The sequence below is a fragment of the Haemorhous mexicanus genome, chromosome 6 (genome assembly GCF_027477595.1).
Source record: "Haemorhous mexicanus isolate bHaeMex1 chromosome 6, bHaeMex1.pri, whole genome shotgun sequence".
NCBI lineage: Eukaryota > Metazoa > Chordata > Aves > Passeriformes > Fringillidae > Haemorhous > Haemorhous mexicanus.
In genome coordinates, this window is record NC_082346.1 from 54,198,811 (window position 1) to 54,223,219 (window position 24,409).

At 42.8% G+C, this 24,409-nt stretch overlaps 1 protein-coding gene across 5 annotated transcripts in view; it reads left to right on the plus strand.

Annotated features, from left to right (window-relative positions):
* EVL (Enah/Vasp-like) overlaps window positions 1–24,409 on the plus strand; it is a 142,796-nt gene that overhangs the window by 83,323 nt on the left and 35,064 nt on the right. The window lies entirely within an intron of this gene.

The following is a 24,409-nucleotide window of genomic DNA, read 5'->3' on the forward strand; positions in this document are numbered from 1 at the left end:
CTGTGAATTTGTCACTGCATTAGCTTGAACTGGGGCCAAAATAAAGTCCTGGCTTCTCAGTGAAAACCAGTTTCTGGTTTGTGGTATCTGGACGAAGCACTACCCTCAGTTAATGCTTATGACCTCTCTGCAGCTCCTGGGCTGGGAACAGAGCAGTCCTTGTTTGGTGTCCTTTTTTTGTTTGTTCCTGCAAAAACACACAGCACAGCCCTATTTTCCTTTTGCAAACACGATGAGTCAAGGTTTGCACCACGTGCTGCCATCCAGGTTTCACTGCAGTGGTCACTGGTGGTGGACAGCAGCTCTTCAGAGGGAGATTGTCCCCTGACAACCTTCAATGCACAAATATGTCTTACTAAAAGGTGTACTTGTAATGTAAGAGCTCAGATTTTTTATTTTGCTAGTTCTGTTCTGTTAAGCTGGCAAATGCAAAACTCGTCAAAAATCAAGACATATTTCTAATTCTTATCTATATTTAGAAGTACTGAGGACTTTATTTTGCTTTCTTCATCTTGAACATTTTCAGCTGTAGTTGTGCCACAGCAGAAGGCTTCGTGAGGAAATCTGGCCAAGATTTACCAGTCCTAAACTCACAAAAGTCTGAAGAGTACAGAGCCCTTTGGCTGCTCAGATGTGCCCACCCCTTTTAGACCTCCAAATTTGGGTACTTTGACTATGGTCATGTGAAGTGATTGGTTTAATGTTTGTGATGAGTCTGCCTTTCTTCCAAAAGCCCTTAAATTTGGGTTGGGTTTTTTTTTTTCCCCATCTGTCTCTTCCTGTCAAAGGGAGTGAGGTTTTTGGAGGATTTTGAGTTTGCTTCAGGGAGGTGCCTTCTGAAAACACAAGTCTCAGGGTAAGAATTTATTGCTCATAGGCTAAAATACAAGAAACTGCCTTAAATTATGTTAGCTACTCCTAGCAATCAACAACAGGTATTTTTAAGAAAGTATTTTTAAGCACTTGAAAAGCCTATTAAGTTTCAGAGAAGTTTATGCATATATATAGTCAGCAATAATTTGCATTTTGACTTTTTTGGGTATTTTTAAAATAATTTCCTTAGCACACCAAAATTGTGCTTTAGACGCTTTACAGGTTTAAAATCCAGTCCATGTTGCAGAGCTTGTATTTAGAGTTTTTAGTTGTCCCATTCAAAGACATGAATTGGATCACAGATAAAAAACTTTATTTTCTGGACAAAAAAAGAATGGTCTGGTAAACATTCAGTCTTCAGCAACCCTTTATGTCTCATAGATAAAAGTTCCAAAGATTGCCAGTTGTCCCATTCCTTACAGCTGAACTTGTCAAAAATTGAAATTTTGATTAAAGGGAATTTCAGCTTTTTTTTAAAAAACCCTCTGATTCTATGAAACAAATTCCAGAAACACTCATTTTTCTTTTTTTTTTAAATTATGAAATTTATTTGCAGAGTTATTTCTCTGTAATAATAGCTACTCTTTGATAATGGATTAGAATGAAGCTTTTTATATCACCATAAGTTTTCCTGTTACTGCAGTGATCTCATCATACAAATTGACAGCAAAAGTACATCATAGATAAAAGGTATAAAATGTTTTTCATATCTTCCAGGCTTCTATAGCCCTTAAGCTTTTGTGGGCATGAATTAATGTGAATAGGAATTCACACAAACACACATATCCATATATCTTTTCAGGCACTGCCACTTCCTGCATACTCCATCCCTTCTGCAGCCTGCATGCTGCATTAGGGTCTGCTTTTTTCATATGGAAAAATCATTAGGGAAAAAACGTATTTATTATATCTATGCATCCATGTAATAAAGCTGCCCATGTGCTTATGCAGATGGATGGCAGCTTTAAGGACAGCATTTGTATGCTCAGAACTGCTCATACACTCATAAAAAGCTCAACCAAAACCACAGGGTGAAACACAGGCTCCCTCTGCCCCATTCACAGGGCAGCAAACCCTGTCTGCTGCTCTGAAATTGGAATATGCTGTGTGCACTACTTGGCACATGCTATTTCTAATGTTTAGTTTTTTCCCACATTCCCCACTGAGACATGATTACATTTGATACTGCTGATCCTCCCATAGTTGAATAGATTCTGGCTTCCATGGCTGCTTCTCCCTTCGTTCTACCACCCACTTCCATAAACTAAAATTAATCATGGTAGACTACAGCAGTAGATGTGAGACTGCATCATGTCTTCAGCAGTTGTGGCGTCAGGGTACTGTTACATTTGGGAAAATAACTAGTCTTGGCACAAAGTAATGGTGTGAGGTTTTGAATGGTGCATTAAGCTGAATTAGTTTGAAAAAATGGTAGCAGTCTATGTTTAGGGGAGTCAGAAATAATTTTTAGGTAGTGGTGACTTTCAGATGACTGGGTCACTTCAAATGAACACAGAGTTATGAGCTAGTGGTGGGAATTACTGTACTGTCCCTCTTCTTCACTGCAATGCTCAAGAACAATGACAAGCACCGATCTGTCTGTCCTGACCGCGTGGGACATGAGTGAAAACAAAACCAAGTGCTTTGTTAAATGCCAGAGGTTAAATGGGCTGAATCAGATCCTACAGCCAGGTTACATGTCAAGATCAGTGTTGGGGCAGGTGTCTTCCCAGGAGTGTGACATCCCAGAGTTTGCAGAAGTTGGGAGAAAAGCCATAGCCTAAACTGTCTGGCTGCTTGTGTTTCTGCAGTGGATGTACCCATGCTCTTACCCATGGGGATGGCTGTCCCTGTTCTCAGTGCTGTGGTGGGAGCCTCTCCCAGTGCACATCCCCAGGGTGGGCAAAGCAAGCCTTGAAAGAGGTGAACACAAACCTGGCTCATTCTTGTGCTTTGTAAGGATGCTGATGATTAGGTCAGGGGTAATCCAAAATCAGATAAAATGGGACTAAAACTGAAATAATATTACAAATATGTACCATCCTTCCTTTAGAGGTTGACAGCTGCCTCACTGAATCATAGTTGTTTACCTGCCAGCTTATTTATGTGCCTAATTAATTTGATTTCCTTATACATTTCTTTACTCTGTTCTCCCTTACAAACAAAAGGAGAAATGTTGGTCCTGAGCCAGCCTGCAAAATGAGAGCAAACGATAGCACTGGCTTGCTCATTACCAACCTCTTGCTTACAGTGCTTTAATGGTGTCATTTAGTAGTACCATTAATATGACAAACTACCATTAATATGACAAACAACTTGCCATTTAATTGCTTTTCTTTCATGGGTGTCCACTTTGAGAAGGCAGACCTTTTGCTGGCATAAGTTACCTGGTACAAGGTAGTGTGTCACCAGCTGACTTTGTCATCTGCAGCCAGGTTTCACTGGGGGCAGAGCATCACCCCTTCCGGCCCCAGGAGACTGTGGAAGAATTTTGCATGGATCCTGCCCACAGGCTGTTTGATGTTTCTTGTTTTTCAGGGCTTACATCCTCTTAGATTTGCCAGATGCAATGACTGGTGACAGGGCAGCATGGTTATTGGAGCAGGACATAATGTGAGAACATTAGTAAGCTAAAATGGGCAGGTTCTTCCCTGCCGTAATTTTGTAGGAAAGCCAGTGGTGCCTGTAATGAAAGTAACTTTCTGCAGGGCTTAATGGAGCCTGTACTCTCAGTGCTTCTCCCAGTGGGTGCTTACACTTCCAGGAGAGAGGAAATGAGACTATTTTCTGTCCTTTCTTGTTCCCCAGTTTTCTGGGGATGGGCAAAGGGATTCTTCATCTTTTTCTTTCCTTATTTGCTTGCTTCAGACACTGAGTCCCAGCTGGTTGCTGGCAACACCTGCATGTTCCCATGTTGCATCAGGGGACAGTGGTTCAGCTTTGTGGCTTGGCATGACCAGCTCTGAGGGCATCTTGGGCTTCCATGGCTTAAAGACTTGGTACCTCTTGGAGAGGAACTAAAACTCTGATCTGTGCTGCTGGTAAATGCTGCCTGAGACATAGTGAATGTAATGTTTTGTGAACTTCTGCTTTTCTTTTGATGTCTGTGCCCTGGGGACTTAGATAGTTATTGTTGACTTACAATGTATGAAAATTCCATTTCTAAATGTAAACACCACATGCTGAAATGCCTTATGCAGAGAGCTCAGTGCAGAGTTCATCATAGTTAGAGGTCAGCTGCCTTATCTGACTAAGAACAGAAAATTTGGAGGAAAGCTTGAAATAGGAGAGAGGTTTGAAGAAGATTAATAGTGATTTATTTCTTTATTTATTCCTTGTAAGAAAGCCATTTTCTTGTTCTAAGTGTCTTACAGACCACACAATACAGACATAGGTCATGGAGGGTGCAGAGTTCAGCCCTGTGCCTTCAGCTTCACAGACCCTGCCTTACCTGTGCAGGGAGGATGTTTTTGTAGTCAGAAGGATTGCTCCTCACTCCTCTTCCTCTGGTTAGAAGATCTGCTGCCTTTTCCACCACTGTGGATTATTTCTCCTTGGTTTTATTAACTTCTTGGGAGGTTGAGATCTTTTTCCATTCCTTCAGTCGTTCTGCTCTTATCCTTTCAGAAGGGATGACATGTCTCTATTGCTGGGAAGAAGTTCCTTGAAAAACACTTTGGAGAAATAAAAGAATAAAGCTTTGATTCATCAAATAGCAGATAAACTGGCAGAATGAACCATACTTTCTCTCTTCTAGTTAGATGCCCTTACCCTATTTGCAAGGTTCCTGTCAGTGAAGGATGCATGTGAAGATTATGGTGCACTGGATTTCAGACAAAAGTGTACACAGGGTTTTTTATATTTTTTTCTAATGTTATATTCAGCTCAGTGTTTTTTTCATTAACGTTTTGACAGCCAGTCCTGCATCCCTCAGTTTTTTAGTGGCAATAAATTGTAACTTCTGGGAAATTTAGTCATCTTCTACAAAGCAGTGTCTGTTTTATTTGATAATATTGCCCCAAGACTTCCCAGCACCACAGAGGACACAGTGTGAGAAGACAAAATACTTCATCTTCATTACAGCACTGCATAATACATAAAATAGCTCCTCAATAATGAAAAGGACCCACCACAGAAGACAATGCCCACTTGCAGCCAGCTGGTTCCAAAACTGTGCTGGGGTAAAGAGATCCATGCTCCATGCAAGGTGCTTTGCACGCTGCACTGTGGACTCGTTTCCCACACTACCAGGTGTGTTGGTGCAGATTATAAAGCCCTAAGATGGTGTACTCTGTGCAAGTTTTACTTTTCAGAGTGCTAATAACACTTAAAGATGTGGGTAACTTCAGATGGCATGGACATTGCAGAGCCATAAGCATGCATTCTCCTGCAGGTCTTTGAATCAAGTCATTCATCATCATCATCAGACATTGTTCCTATTTATAATCTAGGCATAGAGAACTTGTAAACAACAAACTTTTGGACTCACTGGTGTAAATAGGATTCATGTGGTCAGACACCTAGGGCTAGCCAAACTAGCAGCCTGCAGGCAGTGGTTAACTGGGTGCATGTGAAAAATAAAAAAAAATTCTGCTTCTTTAAAACATGAAAGTTTTCTCAGGGGAATAACTGTTTTCTGACTGACATCTTTCAAAAACACCAGAAAAAGGCTTAGAGAAATAAATTTCACAATGTTTCCAGACTCATGCCTACACCAGTTTCAGTATCAACTTTAGTCACTCAGAAATGTTCTGCAGATAGGGGGGTTTCTGATCTAAATTGCTGTGCTTTGTAAGTCAATGAAGAGGGAGGGAAAATTCAAATAAAATGATGAGCTTTTTCCTTTCATCTGCTGCATTGCTTTATCACTGAAACTGTTCCAGAAAAGTCCACGTGACGTACAGAATCTTTTAGTATATTGCTTACTATAGAAATAAATCCCTTCCTTTGCCAGTTGGACAGGGATGAGCTGTTACCCAGAAAACCAGGTGGGAATTTATTTTCCTGCAGCAGCCAGTGCAAGTCTGTGAGGGCAGGAGTCCCTTGTGACCCCAGCTGTAAAATACCAGCTCAGTCACAGGACAATGCATTGGGTTTAATTCCTAAAACTTCTTCTTCCAGTGCTGGGGGGGGATGACAGTCCCCATACAAGGCCTCTGCCCATCTTTCCAAAGTAACCAAACTTCTGCTGGAATAATAGGCACTTGCTTGTAGGCTTCCCCTGCCTGCCAAACTGCTCAGGTGACCTCTTCTCAGATTTACCTGGGCTTCCTAATTGGATAGATGACATTTCACAGGATCAGAGTTGGAAAGGACTGAGTTGGAAAGGACTCACAGGGATCAGCTCTGAAGTGAATGGCCCATACAGGGATGGAACCCACAGCACTTGCAGTATTAGCATTAGGCTCTAACCAACTTCTAGGAACCTGAGTACATTTCACAGTAAGAGAAACATGTTTCAAACCAGAACTGGAAGAAGTTGGCCCAGCCAGGAGAAGCAGTGAGTAAAACTGGTTAATCTTCTATATTAGCTTGGCTTCAGCTGACTGGAGCCCAGGAGGTGAATTGATTTGCTGGTGAATAGATAAACTGGGATTACAGACTCCTGTCAGTGCTGGAACTGCAAATATCATTGCCATTATTCACCTGTCAGGAAGTATCAAACCGTTATTGAATTATTCTGCTCTATAGAAGTAGGCATTATTTCAACTCAGTTTTTCAGTCCCCCAGATGGGCGGGATCCACAGCAGAAAGTTTTCCAGGGCACTGAAGTGCTCTCACGGTGTTATGCAAATGAAGACCCATGACATGTTGCCTGTGTGCCTCTCAGCCACTTTCCTGCAGGACTCCACTGTACCCCTGCTCAGAGCCAGAGCCGCTCTCCAACGTCTGCAACCACAAAAGGTGCCTCTGTTCTTTGAAGAGCATTATAAACCTAAAGGCTCTTGCGTCTCTTGCTGATGCCTTTTGCTGTGCTGAACTCTTCTGCACTAAATCAAAACCACTTCAGGAAGGAAACTGTGTGTGGGGAAAAAAAATTGTTGAGAGATTTAAGAGAAACTTGCACACGTCGATTTGTGCCAGCAAGATTCCCTTGCACCATTGCCTTCAACCCCCATTTTTCTAAGTTTGCTGCAAACTGGAGAAGTTCCCAGGGCTCAGTGATAGAAGAGTCACTGTGGCTTTTTCACTAGAGTATAGTCAGTGGCAGAAGAATATATTAGCTTAGGAAAAAAATTAATTACCAAAATTTAACAAGTCCAGTAATTTCTGTGCGAGCATTATGGGCCAGATTTTGCCAAGTGTTCATTTGGAGACCATTTATAGAATTGTTTGGGTTGGAAGGGACCTTAAAGATGCCCTAGTTCCAGCCCCCTGCCATAGGCAGGGACAATTTCCTCTAGATCAAGTTGCTGAAAGCTCCATCCAGCCTGGCTTTGGTCACTTCTTTTTATTTAATGGACTTTCTGTATTCTCAGCTAAGAGCCAGACTCTATAATAGTTTGTCTCTGCACAGTAACTCGTCTGCTCCCCTAGCTGTGATCCCACTCCTAGCAGTTAGTAACGTGTGACCATGATTTTCCTGTTAATGGGAGAAGATCTATAAACATCTGTAGCACTGGGTTTTGTACCTGAGCTGGGATGTCTGTGTGGTCAACAAACAGCAACAGAGGCTCTTGGTACAGTCAGTTATGCATTAGGTGTCCCTAAAGGCAAAATTCATCCCATTCTCCCTCTCTTTCTCATCACTGACTGTAAAGGATTGATGCTAAGAACCCTTCTTTGGTCCCTGACAATTTTACTATCATCTTCTTACTTTCCTATTAATGAAATAATGATTTCTAATTATGGTGTAATTAATTAGTAACTATAATGATAATTAAACCTCTGGTTTAACAATAATAAATTAGGGGCCTGAAAACTAATGTGCATAAGGTGTATTTTTAGTGATACTCTGTGGATTTCCTTGGGACAGTTAATGAGAACTCCCAGGAATCCATGTGTGTTGTGCATGTCCATATATGTGTTCACATGAGCACTGCACAGGAGATTTTCACTTTTCTGCCTGCCTGAGCTCTGAAAACAGATGGGCTTTTTGCATGCAATCTTTTTTTATTTTATACCAGAAGTGAATTTAGGAAGATATTCACACATATATAGATTGAAGTCAGGAATTAGTTGCTGGGCTAAGAAGATTTTTCACTGGTAAAATTGGTAGTATTTTAAATTTCTTTTTAAAACTATGCTGTCATTATGTGCCACAGTTCAGTGTGCAAACAGCACTCACTAGAAAGGTGTTTGTGGTCAAAGCAGTGTTAGGACCAGGGGACTGTGCAGGGACAGCCAGTGGTGCAGCTGGGGAGGTGGGGCAGAGCTCTGGAACCCTCTCAGGCAGCAGGCTCAGCTGAGGGGAAAGTCTGCTTAATTCCAGTGAATCACCATATGCTGCTGCCTGCAAAGCATGTACAGCAGCTTCTCCTGCTGGCTGGTAATCCCTGGGCAGCTCACACCAAGTCTGCCAATGGCCTTCTTAGGTGGCTCTCTGTGGCCATCCAGCACCTTATTTTTCACCAGCTCAGGGACTCAAAAGCTCTAGGTTGTGTTGCCTTCTGCAAGCAGAATCTCAGAGCCCTGTGGCAATGACTCATGATTCCTCCAGTTAATTCTCATGAATTTATTTAACTGAACTTCAGCCATTTAAATGCTAGGCAGCTGGTTTACAATAACTGTGCATTTTGGGGTGAGGAGGGCTCACCTGGAGGTGAGTGGCTGTAGTCCTGTGCTGCTGGCTGGTGGCCCAACAAGCTGCACAGTCCCTGCCACACAGCAGGGAGCAAACAGAGTGATAGCATGGAGCAGCGTGGGGCTGCACTGCAGTTCAGGAAGGAATTCATCTCCTAATAGGTGATTTCAGTCCTCCAAGCTTCCAGCTTTTGCCCTTGTACGTGCTCAGCTGCACAGCTGAGGAGGACACAGCGTGATTCATGTCCTGATGGTGCCTTTGAAATTCTGCTCCATCTCTACTGACAAAAAAGCCAAACCCTGCCAAGCAATCACCGTCAATCAGATTTGCATGGATTGCTTTATCTGTTGGTCTTGATTAGTATTCCGGAGATCTCTGCAGAAAACATGAATTTTAACTCTGCTTCCTCCAGTGCTGGTTTCCAGGGACTCCCTCTGGTGGTTAGAGCAGTGCCCGGGAAGCTGTGTGAACATCAGCTGTGCCATCCAGTGCGCTGGGAGAGTGAACTGAAGAGTATTTTGGCTTTTTTCACACCTTTAAAAATAAACTTGGGGTCAAATTCACTGAGGCTATCACCTCTTTTGAGTTCCTGAACCCGCTAGGTGTGCATTGCTCGTTCTTGTCAAGAAATGGTGCATTTCCTGCAGCGTGGCAGGCTGAGGAGCATGGCTGCAGGTAGCTGTGTGCTGCTCTGGTGCCTTGCAGACAGGGGCAGGAGGACGTTCAGAAGGTTGGATCAGAAATCCATTCTCAGAAATCCATTTAAATATGGATTGCCCTGAAATTTAATGGATATCCCTTCTAAGGCATTTTAGATTATGGAGTATTTGCTTTTTCGTTTTTTGGCTTACCATTGGCATCCACCTCAGAAATGACTCTTCACTTCTGAATCTGGGTCCCCAGGTTCCCCTGCATCATTTACAAACACATACATTGCAGTTTCACTTCTCAAGATGCTTTGCCAGCAGATCTTACAGGATCCTTGCTAAATGCAAAAGAAAACACTTTGAATCAGCAAAACAGCAGGGCTAACTGAACTTGGACCAAAAGAAAGAGCCTTTCAGTGTCCTCTGGAGCCTGCCAAAGCACTAAGTGCTGGTGATGACTAACAAGGGTGGCACATCTAATGCAAAAACTGGCAGGAGTCACCATGCACAGTGCAGTAGGAGGGGCACCACAGGATCAGGGATGGAGAGGTGTAGGGATGCAGGGAGCCAGAGGCTCTGGAGATGGGCGGCCCAAGAGTGTGGACAACTTTCTGGATCTGCAGTGGAGGCAGAGGGCACCAAGAGAAAGCCTGATTCTGGCAGAGTCAGCAGGAAAACTCCTGACTCAGATAAATGAGTAATTTATCCCTAGTTTGTGGAAGAAAGAGGGATTTGAAAAGTGTAACAGAGGTGAGGATCCAAAGGGAAATGTGCCTTACGCTTCCTGCGGATTGTTTTATTTCTCATCTCTCTGACCTTTCTGATTACTCTAAATATGATGTTTCAGCTTCAGAGGTAAAGCTTGAAAATAGATATTTGGCTCTTCAGATGAGCTGGCATTTGATTTCATTTTTATGGTCTGTGCTGTAACATTCCTGTGAGAGCACAGAGTAACTGTGGGTTTTTTACTGTTATTGCAATGATTTTCTCACAGGCGAGATTGCCCCTGGCTGGCTTTACATTATCTCATCAGCCTGTGAGTGCACCCCCAAATCACCTCTTTTGCTTGTCAGAGTTTACTGGTGTGTCCAGAAATTGCCCAACAAGGGTCATGCTGTTTGTACTTCTTGTCTTGCATCACATTTTATTGCAGTCAGGTCTTTCAGCACCGCCGTATTTTTAAATAATGTTTTCCCTGACGCTGCAAATGGTGCAGAACATTGTGGAGGCAGACAGCCCCCAAACTGAGCTGCTGAGCTGGGGCAGGAGCTTTGGTCAGCAGGCTGTAACACACAGTGGAACTATTCTACAGTGAGAAACCATTGCAAAAACCTCAGTGTGCAGAGCTGTGTCCTTGGTGGTGCTGCAAAGGTCGGCGTACTGGGTGCATCAGGGGGGCTGAGGGTGCAGGAGCTGCAGCTGCTCTGCTCTGCAGGCAGGACTGCTCACACTGCCATGGCTTGCATCCCCTGGAGTGCCTCTGCAGCCTCTGAAGTTAAATCACAGACCAGACACACAAACTGGGCTGTTCTTCTGGAGCACTCCCAAAGTGCCTCCAGCCTGGGGAGCTCACTGAGAGGTCCACACCAAGGGTTTTCAAGGTTCTCTTAATGGAAACCAAGTTATTTTTTCCCAGAAATGGGTTACATTTGGTTGTAGTTTTTATTTTACTAAAATCAAAATTGAACTTTCAACCTTCCTTGAAAGATGAAGTATGTATCTTTTGTCCTGAAATTACATTTTGCTTCACTTTTGGTTTTCAAATACACATCATGTAAATTACCATATTTGTTTATTGTGAAGGCAATGAGAAAGCCCCAGCTTTCTGATTCAAAATAAAGAGAAATTCAAGCTAAACATTCTTTTGTGTTTCCATTTTGAAGCTCAAATTCCAAATTGGCAAATTACAAAACTGTAAAAAGACACATTTTATTTTTAAAGTTGAGAGGAAACGTTATGATATTTTAAACAAAAAGAATATTTTTTAATGAGGATCAAACTTCCATACATTTCTGTGCAAATTCAAACATTGTTTTTAAACTGATTTTTAAAAATAAACCCCAAAATTCTACCAAAAGTTCATTCTATATGGCTGCACTAGGAACAGTAAGGCAGCAATGAATCCTGGTCAGCAGCATCTTGAATTATTTGATTTCACTTTATTTTTATTACATTTATTTTTAGTGTCAAAATTCATTTACAGCTAATGTGAGAAAATTAGCTATTTAAACAAAACTGCAGAACATATTGTCAGCTTTCACACTACATAAATTAAACTGTTATTTTCTCATATTATGTGAGAAATAGATACAGTAGGATATTTAGGGTTTTTATCATATCACATGATTCCGAAAGTATCTCTTGTGCTAATCAGCGGATTTTTGGGTTTCATTTTAATTGTTCTGCAACACTCAGAAAGTGATGATGTCTTCCATACATATGTGCCTTTAAATTAGGTGGTTTTATTTCTTCCAGTTTAATATTGCTTGGAGATTTTGAAATGTTTTTCACTGGGGTTTCATCACCACATTTCAGTCTTCTCACTGAGCTCAGTGCCTACAGAAGTTACAGCTGAATCTTAGTTTCTTTCATTTTTTCAGCTGAAATATGTTTTCCCCTCCTATGAGTTCCTGTTAGTAGGAGAGCACTCAAGGATGAGCTCTGGTAGTCTCTGGGGCACCTTCCTCCACGGCCCAAGTTGTTCAGGGTTTGTCCTCTGCAATGGGTTTATCAACAGGGGTGGTTGGCTGGAGCAAATTTAAATGAATCTTTTGTTCTCCCTGTCAGTAGTGGATGGTCTTCCAGAGCTTTTACTTAAGCGTTCTGGTCATGTTATCAAAGCCTTATAATTCAAAAAAGAGCAAACCCAAAATTTGACCTGCTGATAGGGTGAAGCATAATGTCTGTGCTGGCTTCTTTGTGCACAGCACACAAAACAAACAAACAAACAAACAAACAAGAAGAAACCCAAACCAACCAACCAACCAACCAAAAACTTAACCAAATCAACAACAACGAGGACAACAACCAAGTCCTCCCCCCCGAAACCAGCTGTTTAGTTCTGAAAGGAGATGCTTTGGGAACCAGTCAGGTGGTGATTTTACAGGGCTCCATGTACAGGCCATGTAGAAATGGGAAAAGAATACATGGGAAAAGAATAAATCCTCAAAATCAGAGGACTATGGCCAGTCTAATAGCCAGGAATCCTTGGCATGAAACTGTCTCTAGAAGAGAGAGAGCTGCACCTTGTGGGCTTGAAATGCCTTGCAGAGGGGAAGGAGCCCTTTGTCATGACTCTGACTTTCATTAAAGTCTTTCATTAACTGACTCCAGAGGTTATCAGCAGGGCTTTGTCTTGTCAGAATAGATCTTTATTTTGGGGTACTAAAGATGAGGGCACATTTACAATGATGATTGTGTAGAGAGAGTATTATGCAGGGATTTATGTTCATTTGCATGTCAGATTAAGGCTTTATGCCATGCCCTGTGTGAATTAAACACAGATAGCAGTTTTGAGAGTTATGAGATTTTCTGATGGATTTCTATGCTGTATTGCAGTGAAATTTTATATTATCAGATGGAAGTGCCCACTCCAATACATTCATATCCTTTCGTATTTGGAATGGATATAAAAATAGATATCACATTGTGTATGCAAATTACTCACCATATTTGCACAGATTTTTATTTCAAAGAAATTAAAGGTCATTCTGACTCCATAGGGAATAAAGTTTACGATTGGTAAGACAAAGCAAAGCTGCCTGTCCTTTAATGTTAGTGGTGCCCTCAGGGAATGGTGCTTCATGTCTCCTGTCTCAGGGGTTTGTGTGGATCCAGCTTCTCATGCCACCCCATCACTGCAGTCACCATCAGAGCCATCTCTCAAAAAAAAAAAAAAAAAAGAAAAAGGTAATCAAGGGAAAGATGACCCAGAGAGAGAAATAAAACAAAAGAAAGAGTGACACAAATGTAAACAATTGCTCACCAGTGGGGTGATGCCCAGCCACTGCTCCAGCAGCAGCCCCTGGCCAACCTTGCCCCTAGTTTTGTTGGTGGGCATGACACCAGGTGGTGTGGAGCACCCCTTGGGTCAGCTGGGGTCAGCTGTGCCAGCTGTGTCCCCTCCCAGCTCCCTGGTCACCCCAGCCTGCTCACTGGTGGGGGGGATGAGAGGCTTTGTGTAAGCATTGCTTAGCAACAACCAAAACATTCCTCTGTTATCAACACAATTTCCAGCACAAATCTGAAATACAGCCCCATAGTAGCTACTGTGAGGAAAATTACTGGACTGCAGCTGGAAGCAGCACACCAGCCTTCTGCAGAGTGATCACCCACACCAGGAGTGCAGAAGACGTTGGTGTATTTCTTCCTAAAAATCTGCAGAACACCAACACAATCTACAAACATACACATACACTAATTTTATTCATAGAATCATCTCTTGGGTATGAAGGGACTTTGGGAAATCATCCCCCAGCAGCAATCAGCCCCTCCCAGTCCAACTCCAGCAGTTTATATACTGATCACAACACACTATGCTGTGGAATATCCCTCTGGCCAGTCTGGATCAGCTGGCCTAGCTGTGCTCCCTCCTGGCTTCTTCTGCATCTCCTCACTGGCAGAGCACAAGAAACTAATGAGTCCTTGACTTAGGGTGAGCACTGCTCAGCAACAGCCAAAACATCTGTGTGATCCACATTATGCTCATATGAATCCAGAACACAGCACTTCACCTGCTACTAGGAAGAAAATTATCCCAGCTGAAGCCACAACAGGGTCTTTTCCATCCTAAATGGTTCTGTGATCCTATGACCTTTCCCTAGCTCAGTTTCCTCAGGCACCATTCAGCCTGACTTGAGCACTTCCCACGATGGGGCATTCACAGCCTCTCCAGACAAGGTGTTCCAGCATTAACTGAGAGCCCTGAGGGCTCAGTGCCAGGTCCAGGTGCTGCTTTGCAGGATTGAGACCTTCTCCTGCTCTCTGCCCAGTTCAGCCCCCTACTCTGCAGGAGGATTTTCTGAGGAAGCATTTTGAGGGAAAAGCTATTTCATGCAATACTTCGGTAACTGCAGAAAATTTCTGTGAAGGAAGTGGATTTTCAGTTGTTGGACATCCCATCGAGAAGAATTATTAAAATGTGAAAATAATGTTCAGCCAGAGGGTAATGGGCTGTGCTGATGGTATTTCAGTGAGAGGTTAGCTCTCACCAGGAAAATGTGCTAGTTAGAGGAGGAGATAAAATGCTCCCATATCACCAAATGTGAGTTACTGTAGGATTTATGAACACGGTCAGGGCTGTTTTGGTTCTGACTGATGATAGTAAGTGACTGCTGTGACCCTGCTACTTCATAACATCTCTATTTAAAGTGTCAGTGTATCACTTTTTCATAATATTGTGAGTCTGTTCCCCCATATTTCCTTGAGATGTTATTCATGGCTGCTTTCACAGTTTTTCATCTCGGCTAAGATGATTGATTAAAAATAGAACAACTGTCTTAAAGGTATTCCATGGCTCAATTCTTCCACTGAATTGCTCTAGCCTGCTATGTGTGTATTTGATCTTGGGAGGAGGTGTGCTGCTACCACCAGTATTTATGAGAGGAATGCAGCAAGGGAGCCTTCACCAGATATTGAGGAAAAGTAACATTGAGCTGGTAAGCCCAAACATACAGAGAAGAAACCTTATCATTATTATTGTCTTCTCTTCCAGTGTAGCCCAGCATATAGCATGTAGCTGGAATTATATATATATATATGTACATGTATAAATCAAAACTTCTACCAAATTGTTCATGCCAAGATTGCAAAAGATGGTCCATTTTGAAAATTTCTTTTAAGGGATCACCTCCAAAAGCAAACAGGTTTTGACAAAAGCTGCTCAGCAGGTGCCTTTGTATTTGTGTATTAGAATATGGTGAAAAAAGCAAAACAGTGACTAAATACAAACTAGTGCTTGTCTCTCACAATGTATTTTAATAAAATGTCATGTTACTACAGGAGGTGTGACTATTTGGTGTCCCTAGGTTTAAAAGGGTTCTATTGCAACTTTTTACTACTACACATTACAATCTCCTCTCTCTGATGTGAACCTGTATTACTTTGGCCTAAGTGGTAAAAAGTAAATACCTGCCCTGGTGTCAGAGGTGAGGGGGTGACACCAGCAGCCCGTCCTGCTGTTCAGAGACATCTCCACACCTGGATCTCAGAACTGCTTTGCTAAAATGGGTGAAGAGTTAATAATCACATCTCACCAGCTAAGTAAGTATTGCTGCAAAGGACATCTCACCTGAGTGAGAGGTTCAAAGGAACCTGTGTTCTGGTTTTGGTGCAGCTGCTCCTGTGGGACCCCACACTCTTTGCCATACTCCTGTGCCCATTCCCTGTGTGGGATGAGCACTTTCCTGACTTTCAAGAGGTACTACCCCTTGGTATTTAACATTGAAACTGAGAAGTTTTATGTGTCACATTGGTATTTCGAGCTCTGCTTAGCAAATCTTTGACAGCAGACAGGTGTGATTCACACTGTGGTGCCAGGCAGATGGGTGACATGGGCTGTGGGTAAAGCCATCTCCTGCCTCAGGCTGTGATCTGCCTGATCCCTGGATTTGTGGTCCAGGGGAGCTTGGTGCATTGTTGCTGTGTGAGCAGAGATGCAAACCAGCCTCAGGAGATGTGAAGTTTTGTGACAGATGAGGTGAGATCCCACTCTTTTCCCAGAATGTTCTTCATGCCATGGGATATCCCTGGTCACACTGGGATTCACTGGCTCTGTATTTAGGTGCCAGCTTTTCCTCATTTGAACACTGTGACTGATTGCTTAAGTCAACGTCTCTCTTCACATTCCCCTTAGGAAGGTTTTTATAAAATACCAGTCCAGCTGGCTCAGCTGCATCTTCTGGAGGGGTGATCTGGGCTGCCATCAGCCCAGGTACTCACTGGAAGTAAAACAATCATGGGAATAATGGAACTTACAAAGCCCCCAGTGCTACTGAGTCCTGCCTTGGATGGCTGGTCTGGGTTTTTCAGTGCCACTTCTTCAAAATAAAAATAACTGCATGTAGCCCTCTGCTGCTTATATCTTTAAACTATTATTTTTTAAATGTAGTAATGGTAACTATTAATTAGACAGCTGCATGGCTGCTAAAGCAGATATCAGTACTTTCACTGGGTGGATTGAAAGAGGGAATCACAGAAAGACAGAACCACAGAATGGATAAGGTTGGAAGGGACCACAGTGGGATAAAATATTTGTACATCCAGAAGAAGTTAGCTAATGTTAATTCTGAGTAGTTGCACTGTAGCCAGAAATAAAATTTCCATTTTTTTCTCCATGTGGGACTTTCAGTTGCTGTTTATGATAACTTTTACTGGTCTGCTCCTCTTACATGGCCTTGGCACAATGCCCTGACTTTGTGCAGTCACATCTGATTTACACATTTGGTGGAAGCCCAGTCTGTTGAGGTGTTTATAAAACGATAAAATGCAGTTTATTCCTACTGAAGAGTGAGAGTAGGATGTGAGATGATCATAGCATGCAAGTTTTTCTTCTGAATGACCTGTGTTGAAGCTTCTTACATGAGAGGCTTTCTCCTCTTGCTAACTCAGCTGACCTGTCTGGTCACCTCCACCTTTCCCTGGCAGTTGAGCTATTGAGAGATTCGTAGAGCCATTAGAAAATGAATTTCAGCATAAAAGAAGGCAGATCTGCAATGACACCTATATTTTGTTTTATTTTCCAGTTGTAAAGTGTGGGATTTATGCTTATTTCTCTTTTTTTTTTCCTCCTGAGAAGATCCAGACACAAGGGATGCCATATTTCAGCTAAGAGGATTGGTGGTGGTTTGTTGTGCCATCTTAGAACCAGTGCATATTGCAAGTTTAATGGGACAAGTTGGATTTAATAATTAGTTTATTAGGATATTTTATTTTTGTAGCAAGCAGGCAGCAGAGCTGCTGTGGCTCCAGCAGCATTTTGTCTCCTGGTGCTTTCTGGAGAAGTGGGGATCTTCAGTCCATGGAGCCATGTAAAGTGTGCTTGGTCATGGATGTGTGGAGTATTGGTTAAGTGTGTGTCAGGTTTTATGGGATGGAGTGACGAGCTGCTCAGTGGACTAGCAGGAGGATGGGGCACTTTCCTTGCCTTTTTTGTCCTTTGTTTCCTTGTTCTCATTCCAGCTGGACACAAGTCCAGTCCAGGAGTGAGCAAGTGATGGCTGTGCAGCCATTTGAGAAAGCCTGAGCAGCTCAGCACTTTGTGCTGCCTCAGGGAGTGAAAAGTGGTCCATGTCCTTCAAAACCTGTCTGCCCTTTTTACAGCCTAGGAGTACTGGCTCTCTGTCTGTCCCTGGCTGGTCCAGAGTGTGCATCCAAAAATCTGTCTCTGTTGGTCTCAGAAGAGAAACCGAAGTGCCTGCCCTGTGGGTTGTCCTGATTTCTCATTGTTGCCATTGATTTTTATTTTTTATTTGTTGTGGAAAGCATAAGCAAAGTACATCAGCTAGTTAGGAACTAGAAATGTATGCAGCTGGTCCAAATCAAACCTTTTCAATGAGGAATGGATAGGTTTTGGGTTCCAGTCTTTCAGTTCAATCATCCTAAAAGCACTGCATGAAACACTAGATGTTTCAGAAAAAAATTACAACATTTAAATAAATTTATTATTCTGCCAAGATTTATTTGAATTAAAATTCACATTTGGAGGAGGGCTTGGGGGGGAAGGAACATAATTTAATATGCTAAGTGATACTAGAAAATTCCTTGTGAACTGTAAAGATCCTGATGGAAAAAAAATTTTCTGTTTTCATTTCATCCTTTTTTAGGACACTTAGAGATGGCAGGTGCAGAAAGTCTGACAGGACACCTTGTGCATTGGCACAGAAGCAGCATAAAGTCTTTCAAATAGCCATATTCTGAAAATTAATTATTTTCAACTGTTACAGTGGGAACACAATATAATGATTCCTGCAGGTCTGCTGCTACAATGCACCAGTTCTGTCTGTTCCCTGCAGCCCAAGTTCAGCCTGCAGCTGATGGTGCTTGGCCATGGCCAGTCCAGCTGTCAAAGGTGATGGCTCAGAGGTTGATGTCTGAGCATGTGCTTGCCTGCTTGCCCAGCTAGGATCCCAAGTGGCATTGCAGTACTGCACTGCAGGACAAAGTGTTGGCATCAGGAGGCTGGAGAGGACTCACTGAGGTGTCAGTTTCTGTCCCAAATTTCCTAAACCCCCAGAGCAGAAAGGAGACAAGCCTTGTCTCCAGCAGGTCTGCACAGCACCCTCCTGCCATGAGCTGTGCCATTCGGGTCACAGTTGCACTATCACAGGTAAGAAGTAGTTTATGAAAGTGTTTTATTGAAAGTGAAATTGTAGCCTCAGCAGTTGTGAGTGTTGCTGAGCAGAGTGTGATCTCTGACAGGGAGAGACCTTTATCATCAAGGGAACTTCTGATTCTGCCTTTCCTTGTCGTTCGATATTTCTTGTCATTCCCATCTCCAGTCAAAGGCACCTCTGTTTATTCTTCAGGATGTCAAGCTCCAGCATGACAGCTCTGTGCAGCGTGTTTGTCCACCAGGAGGGAAGACCTTGAGAGAGAACTGAGTGCAGCCACAGTTCCCATCTGCAGCACCCAGGCTCTCTCTCCAGCATGACCCCTCACCCATCCTGTGACTCCCTCTGTTAATGGCTCTGGCAGCTGAGAGCCATGACTCATTCACCATTTTGCTCCTTACTTTCCCTCTGGCCATAGACCTGAGAACAACATCTTTTTTTTTTTTTTTTTTTTTTTTTTTTTTTTTTTTTGCCTTTTCATCCTTTCAGAGCACGTCCAGATGTATTGACTCTTTCTTCTTTTGCTGTCCCTGAGTCAGAGCCTTTCACATGAACCCTCTCTAAGCTCTTGCAGGGCTGCTTGGGGGATTCAGGGCTGAGCTGCCTGGGCTCCAGCAATGCCAGGCAGGCTCCCAGACACCCCAGATCAGTGGAGCATCATCACCTGCTAGTGGAGGTGGTGGATGCCTGCTGCCTTGGCTGTCACCATTCTTGGCCCTAGAGCCTTCCATGAGCAGGCATGTGCTCACCTCAGTTACTTACCTCATCCTCAGTTCACCTCCCAACAGGCAGCAATGTTACCCACAGTCAGCTGGGAGGACATGCAAGGGCAAGAAGATCCCTCCACCATTTCACCCTGGCAGCTGCTCCCCAGCTTCTGCCCTTTTTCTAGTATTCCTAGTTTTCCCTCATCTTTCCTAATTTGGGAATTGGAAAGGAGTATAGCACACTTCAGTGTCTTAAGCACCACTGCTTTAGATATAAACTCAAAGCATGGCACCCCATGCTATGAGATGCTATGAAGAAAATCAGCCCCATGCCAGTCAGAGCTGACACACACCTGGGCAGGGGTGCTCGTAGCTGGTGTCCTACTTCTGCTTTTTGGTTCCTTGTTTCATGCAAGGTCATCTGTTACAGCAGAGCTCAAATTCAGGCAAGCACTTAAGAGATTATTAAGTATACTAAGGTATTAAATGTGAATTATCTTTGAAATAACAACCGTAATTAAGATCTAGAAGCTGCTTAGTGGACCCCATGCCATTAATAGAGAAGTTTTTATTTTGCAATAAAAACCATGGTCAGATGAAGTTCCTTAATTTGCTCTCCATATGCTGTGGACTGTGATACCTGCTTCCTTAATTCCCCCACTGTCTTCAGGCAGAGTTATTTAGGGATCTCTGGAGAACATCTAGTCCAAGCACCTATTTAAAGCAGGGCTAAATTCAAAATTTGGTCAGGTTGCTCAGTGTCTTGATCCAGTGAGTTTTGAGAATCACCAAGGATGGAAACCTCCCCATGTGACCAGACCCTTGTTCCAGGGTGCCTTTCCCATCATGAAACAGTTGGATGTTGGTGCCACAGTGAGACTGGTCCTCAGCCTTCCTTTCTCTGAGCCAAACAAGGTGACTCCACCAGCCCCTCGCTCATATGCCATTTGCAGCCTCCAGTCATCTTCATCACCCTCCAGTGGATCACAGAATCATGAAATCATGGAATGGTTTGGGTTGAAGTGGACTTTAAAGATCACCCACTTCCAACCCTCCTGTCATGGGCAGGGACACCTTCCACTAGACCAGGTGGCTTGGCTCCCCATCCAGCTTGGCCTTGAACACTTCCAGGGATGGGGCATCCACAGCTTCTCTGGGCAACCTGCGACAGTGCCTCACCACCCTCACAGTAAGGAATGTCCTCCTAATATCTAATCTAAACCTACCCTCCTTCATCCTAAAGCCCTTCCCCTTGTCCTATCACTCCATGCCCTTGTAGTCCCTCTTTCTTGTAGGCTCATTTTTTAGAAGGTGCTATAAAGTCTCCCCAGAGCCTTCTCTTCTCCAGGCTAAACAACCCCAACTCTCTCAAACTGTCTTTCTTGGTCAGGTGCTCTAGCCCTCTGATCATCTTTGGGGCCTTCCTCTGGACTTACTCCAACAGGTCCATGTTTTCCATGTGCTGAGGGCTCCAGGGCTGGGCACAGTACTCACAAGGTGCAATCTTACAAGGGCAGAGTAGAGGGGCAGAATCCCCTCTCTTGGTCATGGCACTGTGTCAATAGTTCTCTTGCATGGCCCTGCTGAGTTGGGGAGGCATGCCCTAAGGAGATGCAACAAATGGCATTATTGCTCCATGAACAATAACTTTTAATTTAGGCTGTGTACTCTAGCTCCAAATCACTGCTGAGCTGAGAGTTTGGAGCATGAAGAGTGAAAAGTCCAGTGTCTTAATCTAAGAAGAGTTGTGACACCGGGAAAACTGTGTTTCCCGAAGAATCTTGGATGCAAAGAACGTTCCATTTTCCCTGCTCACTGTAAAAGTGTTGATGAATATGTGCTGAAAGTACTGAATTTCACAGCATTGTGTGGTCCTTGGATTACATGCAGATTGCAAACGTATTTTTATCACAACAATCCTAGATTTTGTCTACTTTCACCTTAAGTCAGTAGAGGATTTCCACTGACTTCTCTTGAGGTTTTTTGTGATAAGTGTCAGGCATTATTGTATTGAGTTGATGGTTATTTTTTTATGTAGCAATGGAGCTTTAGGCAAGAAATGTCAGATTTGTTTATTTCTTTTATCAGTGAAATTTTCTGTTCATTAATGATACATCTAAACTAGAGAAACAGAAAGGAGAGTGAATTGTATTGCTAAAAAAAGTTGCTTTAGCTACCAGGAATATGCCAACATGTCTACAAAACTCCACTTAAATTCAATAAGTAATTGAGCTTATCTCTTCATGCACAGGATACTATTATTAGCAAAGCATTTAATTAGCTGTCTGTTGCATTACAGCTGAAAGCCAAACACCTCCTCTGGCATTTCCCAAGTCTCTCTGTAGTTCTCAGAGCAGCACTTTAAAGATTGTGTGTGGCTAAATAAGATTTTGCTGCAGGAAGCTTTACGATAAACTTACTGGTATTATTCTTGCCAGCCTAAAAAAGCCTTTTTTGAAATTTCTTAGGGCAAAATTATGCTGATTTGGCTTCATCTATGAAAGAAAGGGCTTAGAAAATGGCCCAAGAAAGTGCAAACGTAATATAAAACTTCAGGATACTTTAAATTGTCCAATATCAATTGTCCTGCCCCTGCTCTAGCACAGCTAATGAGTGAAAGAGGGGCTTAAGAAAAGGCTCTTGAGGAGCATCCTCCAGGTATTAGAAAAATTCCAGCTAGAATTAAGCTGAATGGCAAGGAGGACATATGGTGGAACTGACACAGGAGGTGCTGCTTCCACACACAGCAGGAATATGCTCTTGGCTCTTTGTAATGCCAGGAGAGGCAGCGAGCTGGCATCTCTTGTGCAGAGCTCAGCACTTTGCAGAATTGGGTCCACCTGCCACTTGAAGCCTATCACCCCAAATCAGGCAGCCACATGACTATTAAGCAAGGTGTGTTAACCACTGCATTCTTCCATGAGATAAAAGCAAAGATTTTGATAGAGACAGGAATTCTGCTCTGGTTGCAAAAGCACTCAGCCAGTCCTAGTGGGAAGGCTCCTGGTTTTTGTTTTCACTGAGCCATCCATGGTGTATTTTGTGTGTCTGTCTCACAGATCAAGGCTCAGGACACTGCAAGGCTCAGGGTTAGCAGTGCTCCTCTTCCTCCCCATCTGGCTGATGGGAGATCTCAGTTAGTGGAGTAAGGCTGGAGGGTGTCCCTGCCTCTCTAAGGGACTCCCATCATTAGGAGATGGAGAATTACTTGCCTTGATTAGGATCTGTCCAGGACTGAGAGCAATCCATTCATGCATTTGTCAGTACTTGGCAAACAGCAACAAAAAATAAAATCAAGGCATTATTGACAGTATCCCACAAGTAAAATTAATACCAATAAAAATGTTTATTTTTTATAATCTTTTCTCATAAATTAGCTGAAATAACTGGCTTAATATTAATTAGCCCTACAGACCCACATATATCCATATATATTAGTAAACTGCTTTTATTCAATAGCATGATAACACTACTTGTAAGAGAAAATATGAAAACTGAAACTCATTAGGGAAACATTTTGCATTGCAATTAGATCTGATGCTGCTCAATGTGAGGTTTCAATTTGTTTAATTCACATTGATGTGCAGACAAGGCTGCAGAACAAGAAGAAGAGAAGCATACATTTAATATTAGCTACTTTGCTTGTTTGTGCATCCTTCAGCTAAAGCCTTGGTGCCATATGATTTCAGATTCTTTCCATGTGTCCCTAATCAAATATTCATGGTTGTATTCACACGTACAGAAAGGATTCTGAAGCCTACCTTGAAGTAAACACAGGGAATAGGGCATATGTTCAGTCCAAACTTTGTTCCTGCTCGTGCACATATGAGCTCTAGCAACAGCTACAACCAGTTACATGTGTGAAAATCAGACAGATGCTTCTTAGGCACAACATTAGCAGTGTGAACCTGTTGGACTTTCTAGGACTGAGACACAGAACACTATGAACGTGTGCAGTTCTCGTTTCCCATTTCAGCTAGGGAATGGGAAAATGTATTTAGCCAAGAGGACAGATCCACACAGAAAACAAAATCTTCTGGATCCAATTTAGCAGGAAATCATGTCCATTGGGTTCAATGGAGTAATATTTGGGTTCCAGCTGAGGGGCTGGTCTTCAATAACAGCTTTCACTCTTCATTTCTAATTGGGGAAGAAGTACAAAAGCAACTATCTTAAGATATACTATAAACATTTAATTCTGCTTATTTCATTATTAAGGAGTAGTAAATATCATTAACTTTCACATTAATAAAACTAAAATTTTACTAACATATTATTAGGATTTTTTTGACAATGGAATAGAAAAATATATTTTGGTGTACATCAAAATAACTTCAAAAAGTATGAGTGTTTGAGCATAAGTCATTTCTAAAAAAATCTTTATAACATCTATCAAAATTATTTAGCTCCCTAACTTTGCCTGTGTTGAGCACTTAAGTCTTACTCGTACAATCATTTTCATGTTTGGTTCCTATATAGGTTGCTACTGTAAAAAGAAGTAAATTTGCTGGTGCTGTGTATTATTTATGTAGCACCCTAAGCAGAAAGAAAGAAAACTGACAACATCCAACCTTACCTTCATTTTAATTCCTTGGGAAGGATGTTTCATTATTTTCCCCCTCTTTGAAGTACCAGGACTCTGAAATCTGTTTTTAATGACACAGATGCAAAATAAACCCATAGAGGAAGGAGTCGGCGTGCAGAATTTGAAGAACACAAGACATTTTGAGGCCGTGCCGTGCAGGGGGATGGGAGCAGCATCTCGCTGTGGGAGGCTGTGTGTGCTGGGTCCTGCTGCTGGCTGTGGTTCAGCAGCCAGGCAGGAGTTTCTCTCATTGTCAGGGAAGCAGCTGTTATGGCAGATGATCGTGCTGAATTTCAGGTCATTTGATAACTAGGGCAGGCAGCCGTGGTTTGCAGTTCAGCTTGGGTGACACTTAAGAACTTCATCAGCAATTGCTCACGTTTCTCGGGTGCCCAGGTGGGCTTGTTCTGGGGGTGGAGAGGGGGTGTTCAGCCAGGTCCCATCCTTGGCAGCCAGACAGCAAGCCCCGGCTCCTGTTTGTCACTTCAGCATGCAGGAGAAGTGTGGGACATTGCTAGTTTTTC